The sequence below is a fragment of the Phaethon lepturus genome, unplaced genomic scaffold (genome assembly GCF_000687285.1).
Source record: "Phaethon lepturus isolate BGI_N335 unplaced genomic scaffold, ASM68728v1 scaffold10429, whole genome shotgun sequence".
Taxonomy (NCBI): Eukaryota; Metazoa; Chordata; class Aves; order Phaethontiformes; family Phaethontidae; genus Phaethon; species Phaethon lepturus.
This window is the reverse complement of record NW_010561268.1, coordinates 15,435-23,264: the sequence shown is the minus strand read 5'-3', so window position 1 is coordinate 23,264 and position 7,830 is coordinate 15,435.

The following is a 7,830-nucleotide window of genomic DNA, read 5'->3' as shown; positions in this document are numbered from 1 at the left end:
GAAAGAAAAAGCAAGCTCAAAAGAAGAAGGTAGGTATCCTACTGTCCAACAAATATTAACACAGAAAAGACTATTCCATTCAAGGAATTAAAAAGTCTGCAAGTAATTCTGTTTGCAGTATGTCAGAATAGATTCTGATCATTTTGGATTCTTCAACAGGTTTTAGGAATTGTAGTATTTTTATTGCTGAGCACTTTTTAAGTTGGTGAACCCTGATGTAAAATGTTTCTTTAAGGACCTTACAACCAAATGTGATCTCTGCAGAGGTTTGGCATGTGGGAGGAAGATAGTAGAGCAGTTTTGAGGTGAACAAAGCCCCTGTCTGAGCTGGGAGGAAGGGATATACACCTATCAGTGCATGAAAAGACATGGAAAAACGGGTTGCACTAGCTGGTGCTAGAGGAAGGTGAAAAGCTGAAGCCCTTAATCACAGAATCACAGAATCACTAGGTTGGAAAGGACCTTCAAGATCATAAAGTCCAACCATTAATCCAGCGCCACCATGTCCCCTAAACCATGTCCTGAAGCGCCACATCCACACGTTTTTTGAACACTTCCAGAGATGGCGACTCCACCACCTCCTTCTGGCTAGTGTACCTGAGATGGACAGCACAGGAGCTACTTCAGTGTTCCGCTCATTTTCATTTTCTCAGTTCTTTCTGGTTGATGAGTTTGTACCATTATCCACCTTAATGTAATGAACCAGAGAAGAGAACAAAAACGCACTTCCCTGCTGCAGTTTGTTAAAAGATCCAATAAGGCATTCCCCAGAGTGGAATCTTACTTCCAAAAAGGTATCAAGAAAGAATGCTGAATTTGAGATAATGTACTCTCAGCCCAGAGGCTTTCCAAAACGAGCTTTTCAACAAGGATGGGCCTGCTGCAATGGCACTGGAGAAATCAGTTCAAGCCATGGTTTGCATGGACATTTTGATCCTAGGTTTATTTATTTTCACAATGGAGTACATTTTTCCCCCCCTCTCCCATTTCTAATTAATGAAGTTTTTATTTTGGCATTTCTTCTGCTTAAATGTATCAGAGGAAGGATCATTATCTGTGTGTGGGTTGGGAAGGAAGAAAGACAGACACAGATTATTTACAGTATTAGAATTAATCTCTGCTGAAATTTAGATTTTTATACAAATGAAGGAATAGTATTAAAGTATTCTCCTATATTTTTAACCTGAAACTTCATTTCAAGTAAAAGGGGGCTATTGGGATTTGGGATTTTCCTTTTAAACTTCTCCAAAGTTTAAAAAAATTATAGATATATAGTAGAGGTGTTGGAAAGTACTTGTCCCACTTTGGAAGACTTCATAACTTTCCAGTTGAGTTGGTTATACTCATGGGTAGAAATAAGTCAAAGGGAAAAAACCTGGGGAAAAATTAATTAATCAGCTGGAAATGGGTGAAGCATTGGACAAAATCCCAAGGCAGTATTATTTAAGATAAAAAGAATGATGCTTCTGTTACAACACTGTTCACAGGACTTGGGTTTTAACTTTGGTTTAAATGTAAAATTGTTACTCGGACAAATTACTCGGTGTTCAACTTCCCTTTATAAAAATGCTTAAAACAGTAGCCAAAAATACTGTGAGATCTAAAGATGGGAACTGTAAGCAAGTGCTATCTACAAACAGTTGTTAAAAAAATACAGTCTCTATTGTTTTTGAGCAATTTTAGAAACTGCAACCTTGCATGATGAATGAAAAACAGTCAGGAAAATGATTTCGCTGAAAGCTTCATGCATTAAAATGCTTTTCTAAATATCATGAGACAGTGCTGTAGCAATTGCATCTGAATGTGATTCTTTCCTTTCCTTAACTGTTTAAAAGATGATCATGTAAATATCAATAGCTTTAAAGACCTGAGGAAAAATTACTGTGAAAAACAGAATTCAGGTAGACTCAAATATTGCAATTTCAGGACAAGATTTTTAATGGAATGTCCTATAAGTGGTCTTCAATAATTCTCCCATAATAACAATAAAATATACAAGTCTCCAAGATACCCCATCACCTTTGTGGAGAAAATGGCAGTCAGGAAGACATTTCTATTACTCAGAGGATGTTTTACAATTACAGTGGTTTGAAAAAATTAACAGTGCATGAAACTCACAGAAAATTTCTTTTTCATTATATGTTAAGTATTAACATGTTTGAATTGTAGGCTGTCCTTCATCATTGCCTACAGAGGGGTACTTTATTCATACCTGAAGAAGGAAACCTGTGAGTGTAAACCATTCTGTGTAGTTGTGCATTGATTTTAAATAATCTGAAAAATTTATATTTTCTCTAGTTCTTTTTAGTCTTTCATTACTTGACCGTGAGTGAAGAAATGGTGTTGAAGTCACGCTCTCCTTTCTGTTTGTAATTTAGGTATGATCTTAGACGTATCAAAAGATGTGAATTGTTGCACTAATACTCATAATTATTAGAATGAATTCACTGCTGTCTGCCTTAAGCTGATGCTTATTATAAAAAATTTGCTTTTGTTATTGAGCATGGTAATATAAGAGACAAAATTATAATTCTGCTCTTGTGAGTATGAGAAATACTGCTCCTATCTGTATTACCAAAGCAAACTCATCTGTCTCTGGTGAAATGTAAAGCACAGTGTTGGCTTTCTAGTAAAATACTAAGTATTACAGGTAGTTCTCTTATTGGTGAGTGTAAAACCTGTGAATAAATCAGGTCTACAGATGGTGGGGTTTTCTTTCTATGTGTTTAAAGTTTCTATCATACTGTTATGCCACACTTCCATTCCAGTTACAATGGTTATGCATTGAGTTATGTGTAGAGTGATCTGGTTCTCAGGCTGAACATATCAGGCTGGATTTTGAACCAATTAGAGTATTTTGAAGTCTGGAGAAGTTTATTTTTAGTGTCGAGGGGAGTTCAATAGGCAAAGATGTCTTACAGTTTCTACTTCATGTTTATTATAACTATATTTCTACTTGGACAAATCCTTTTTCCTTTCATTTGTGGATGAATTAAATAAATTGGCAGCTTGTGTAGGTACAGGCAGAGCACAAAGAAAAGGCAATTCTGCCTTGGAACGTTACACTGCAGCCCTTTCACCCGCCTGTGAATCGCAGTGAATGGCACTTTTTTCTTCTTTCTTTTTGATCTGAAGCTTTATTTATAAAGTGATAGTCTACTGTGCTCTAGCAGGACGGAAATCAATGTTGTGAGGTTGATGCAGAAAGAGGGTAAATGGAAAAATGAACTGGTATACATACCTGTAGAAGGAAAATACTTACGCTGTTCAGCTTCCCTGGATAAATGATCCCACTTGAGAAGGCATGAGTGCAGTGATCCCATTCTTAGGGAAGTTCTCTGAATTCTTGCTCAGAAAATAACAAGTCATTGAACTCCTGAAGTTTCCAGACTTGAGCTTCTGTTTCTAGCCCTAGTTTCAGGTTTGAAAGTCTGAGCTGTGAAAGTTTTGGCTCATCGGATTCGCAAATTCTGAAGTGTTACTTATTTAAAGCAGGTTGAAGATTCCCCCCTCAAGGAGGGGGGGAGAAGAAGTTGTTTTGTATCACTGTATTCTAATATGTAACAGGTGACCTACTTTTGTACTTTCTACATGGGAACACAAAGAACACCACTATATTTATGTACTTTGAGATCTTCCTACACATTTCTCTGTCCTTTCTTTCTTTAGTTTTTTTCTACCCTTTTTTGTGTTCTATGCCCAGAAGTGAGAGGCTCAATGAAATAAAACAAATTAAGATTTTTTTAATTTAACCAGTGTACAAAATGTGCATAAATTTCTCTATAATTTTAATTTTCACATTTATTTGAAAAGAAAAAGTTTTTTTTTTTGCTTCTGCATCTTAGGTGTGCCTCTCTATTTGCCTGAATTTTAGGTTTTGGTATACATTTCATAAACATTTTTAAATTCCCGTTTAAGAAACTGTTGGGTCTTTTTATTTAGTTTTTAGGCTTTTTTCCTGGCAAGGAGGGAACTTGACTCTTGCATAATTGACTGTGAAAAATGTGTTATTAAAACTGATATATACCAAATGCTGTTAAATGTATAGTTTAAAGTAGACTTTTCCCTTTGCACTGACCTTTTCTACTTTATAATAAAACATATTATTGTAACAAAGTCAGATAGCAGAAAATTTTCAGGCAGTAATGTTTTTCAGATTCATGGCATCTGTTCAATTGGTGGTTTTGAAGCACTTTGAGATACTCAGATGAATGAGGCTATATTAGTGTACGTGTTAGATGGCACTGTTCAAAGGAGCAGCATGTCTAAATAAAAGCATCTTGGACTTTTATAAATTTAGCTGTACACAAACCCTCCTAAGTAAAATAACCTATGAAAGACAAAACATAAGCATTAAATTCCTTGGATGTCTTTTATTGGGGAAGCAGGATTGATGAAGGCACAATATGTTGCAGGCATTATTTCACAGTTCTGCCAACACGAATCCAATCTGAGCGAGAGCACAGCTGCTATTCCTGCCAGTCCTCCTCTCCCTCCTGATGGAGCTTGATCAGCTTTGTTTTTCCTGTGTTCTCTTAAAACGAAGACTGTTTAATGATCATCGCTAATGAATTAGCGTTGTCCTGTTCAGGGACTTTTCTTTACGGAGTGCTTCCCCCCAACATTAAAATATTCTTTACCAACACAGTATAGGGTCAAGTAATAAGGAAAAAGAGACATGAAGTCGAAGATGAATTTTGATAGATAGAAATACATAGAGAAAACTAGATGTTCTTACAACAATTGTGCTATTCTTTTTAGTCCTGTAACACAGTTACTCCTCCTCCGCCCCCCACACAACAGATTTATAATGAAAGAATAGAATCTTGTGCAGGCTGCAACTCCCAGAGGTAAAACCCACAGTACTAGACTTCCATCTGTATAGCCTATTTTATTTCAGAGAGATTTCATTTACTTTTCCTTAGTTAAATTAGTCTGCACTACTGTCTATGCAAGTTCATTAAGATTATTCTGTAATGGGTGTTGTACTGAAATTTTTGAAGTTTTATATTCAGTTTCTTGGTGCTGGCGGTTGCTATTTACGTAATTTTCTTGTCATCCTTTCTGCCGTGTCCTGATGTTTGTTATGCTCTCTTGCCTTTCCACTCACCTTCGCGGCCAGAAGTGTTAAATCCTGATGTGTTCTCCATAGAAATTTCTCTCTCTCCCCTCCCACCCCCATAGTAAAATACCAGAGTAAAAAAAAAAAAAAAAAAAGTCACCTGTATTAGTTATGTGTAATTGGAGTGGGGAAGGGAATCCTCTTCAGTTGAATAATGTAGTTTTATAGAATTTAAGAGGATTATTTCACCAGAATACTTATCTGTAATGTTCACACTTACCAGACATAACCCTTACTGATTAGTAAAGGCTTTTATCTGCTTGGAGAAACCTGCATTTGAAATAAAGCTGTAAATGTTTTTTTTAAAAAAAAAAGAGCTCCCTGGGGAAGGGGGCAGTGCTGGGTTTTGTTTTTACTCTTCAACTAGCGTGCTCAAATGTACTGAATCAATACTTTGAATCAATATAGACATATGCAATAATTTCTTAGGCGCAGTTAGACTTACATAGGAGGCCTAATCCTGATGAGACGTTCGCCTGTGGATCGTTTAATAACCTGTAAGCCTACAGACACAGGGGCAAGTAAAGCTACAGTTCTGAGTGCAGGCTGGGCACCGTCTGGTGAGAACTTTGCTCGCCGGCTGCAGAGCGAGTACAGCTTCGTCGCTCCACAGACCGGGAGCGCTCCAGGGCTCTGTGACTTCTACTCTTTTCTGGCTTGTAAGACAGTGTAACATTGTCCCTCTTCTTTGCCAAGTAATAAATCCCTTTTCCCCCAAAACACAAGCAAATAACTGAATTAGATATGTAAATTACTATGAATATACATAGGATCCACCTAAGCTACTTTCGAGAAGGGCAGTGATTGAATACTTGAAAAAGACTGATAATAAGTATTATCTGAACAATCTGGATTTGTCTAACTGCCATTTAAAAGCTTCTCTACTTTTCCCACACAGAGTTTACCCTTACTGAAGGTATTTGTTTCAATACCAGGTAATCTGCCTAAGTTTTTTACTTTGCTCAGCTTTGTTCTCTTCAGTATTTGCGCTTCAGCTTTGAAATTTTTGAGCGGTTTTGCCAAAACTAACTTATGCGTTAGCCTTTTTATATGGTGTATGCATGTGTTAATTAGTTATTGAGTAAATGGAAAACCAAAACTTTATGTTTGTATTTTATTGGAAAACCAAAACTTTATGTTCTGTATTTTATTGCTTTAATGTGGAGCTTCATGCACACAGTGGATTAAAGTTTGGCTTCCATGTCTGGTTAATTCATAGAAATTGTTCTCCTGTGATTCTTTTCTCCTTGCATCTCTGCCACACACAGGTCCTTGTTCCTTGCATAGGTGCTGATGCATGTGTGCCCAGAGGAGTGAGGCATGGGTGCAAGGGACTGACCTGGCTGAAAGCTAGTGGGGTCATTTTCAGCAGAACGCCTCTGTGGGTGCACAGGGCAGGAGGCAACGTGGCTGGGAGGTGTGGAAGGGAGGGAGCCATGGAGGCTGGAATTTAGTTTGGCAGCATAAACTGATGTGGAACTGAATCACAAGAGACTTGGGTATGGTACCAGATCTCAGTATCTTCCCTTTCTTAAAATCTATAGGATGGTCAGATTATATACAAGTGTCTGAATCATTACTGTTCCCTTTCTCCCCTCGGGGTCTCTGAACACTCAGTAAATTCCAGAGAAGTGGGAGAAAGCTGACCTTATGGCACATCTCAGAAAGGGCAAATGGAATGACTCATAACCTGGGTCAGTTTAAGATTTGCCTTTGACAGAATAATTTTTGACTAATGATATGGGACAGAACAAGTAAAAGAGACAATCATAATTTTAATCAGTACTCCTGGAAAGAAATGTTGTCAATTAATTTTGCTTTATCTTTATTGTGATAGCATTCTTTTAACATTGCACACTAGGTATGGGGTGATCTGCATGCTGTGGACTAAGATTGCTAAGGTGTATGTTATGGTTTTAAATACTTTTTTCTAAATCTAGATAAGAAAATTCAGTCATGAATTTTTGTACACCCTGGGACAAGCATTGAACACAGCCATTTTGCTAACAAAGCTTGCAGGATCCTCTTGTCACCCTTTGTCACCTAATTTTTGCAACTACAAATGGAAAGAGTTTAATAAAAGGTAATAAACTAATTTGATTTTTTAAAATAAGATTACAAGTCTGATAAAGCTTAAATGTATTAACACCATTGGATTCTGTAAGCCTTTGAATACATTTTAAGAAAAAAAAATCAATTAAAAGATAAAAAGAAAAAAAACCCTAAACCCTGAGCAACTAAGATGATAGTCAGTGGCAGAGCAGCTTTTCCTTGAAGAATGGTTTCATCTTCATTGCCTTCTGGAGACTTTATTCCATCCCAAGATCTACAGATTCCTCAAACCTTCCAACCTTTTTCATCTTAGAGCTGGGAGTCTTTTGTGTACGTAGTACATTGAAGAAATTTTGGTGTAATTTTTTTTTTCTGAACACCTCTAATTTTTATTGTAATTTTCCTTGTCATGTATTTTTGAAACTCTTACATAATTCTTCATTAGCTTTTTTTGCAGCACAAAATATCCCCTGTCTGTCAGAAGCTGACTTATAATTCCATTCTTCATCCATCCACCAAGCATCTATTGTTACTTCTTGAATTTATAATTATGTCTTAATTTCATAACACAGTAGACATATAGTACATCTAATATAAGTATTAATGCTATTTTAAAAACTTACAGAATGAGAGAAGAATGAAACAGAGTGGCAGTT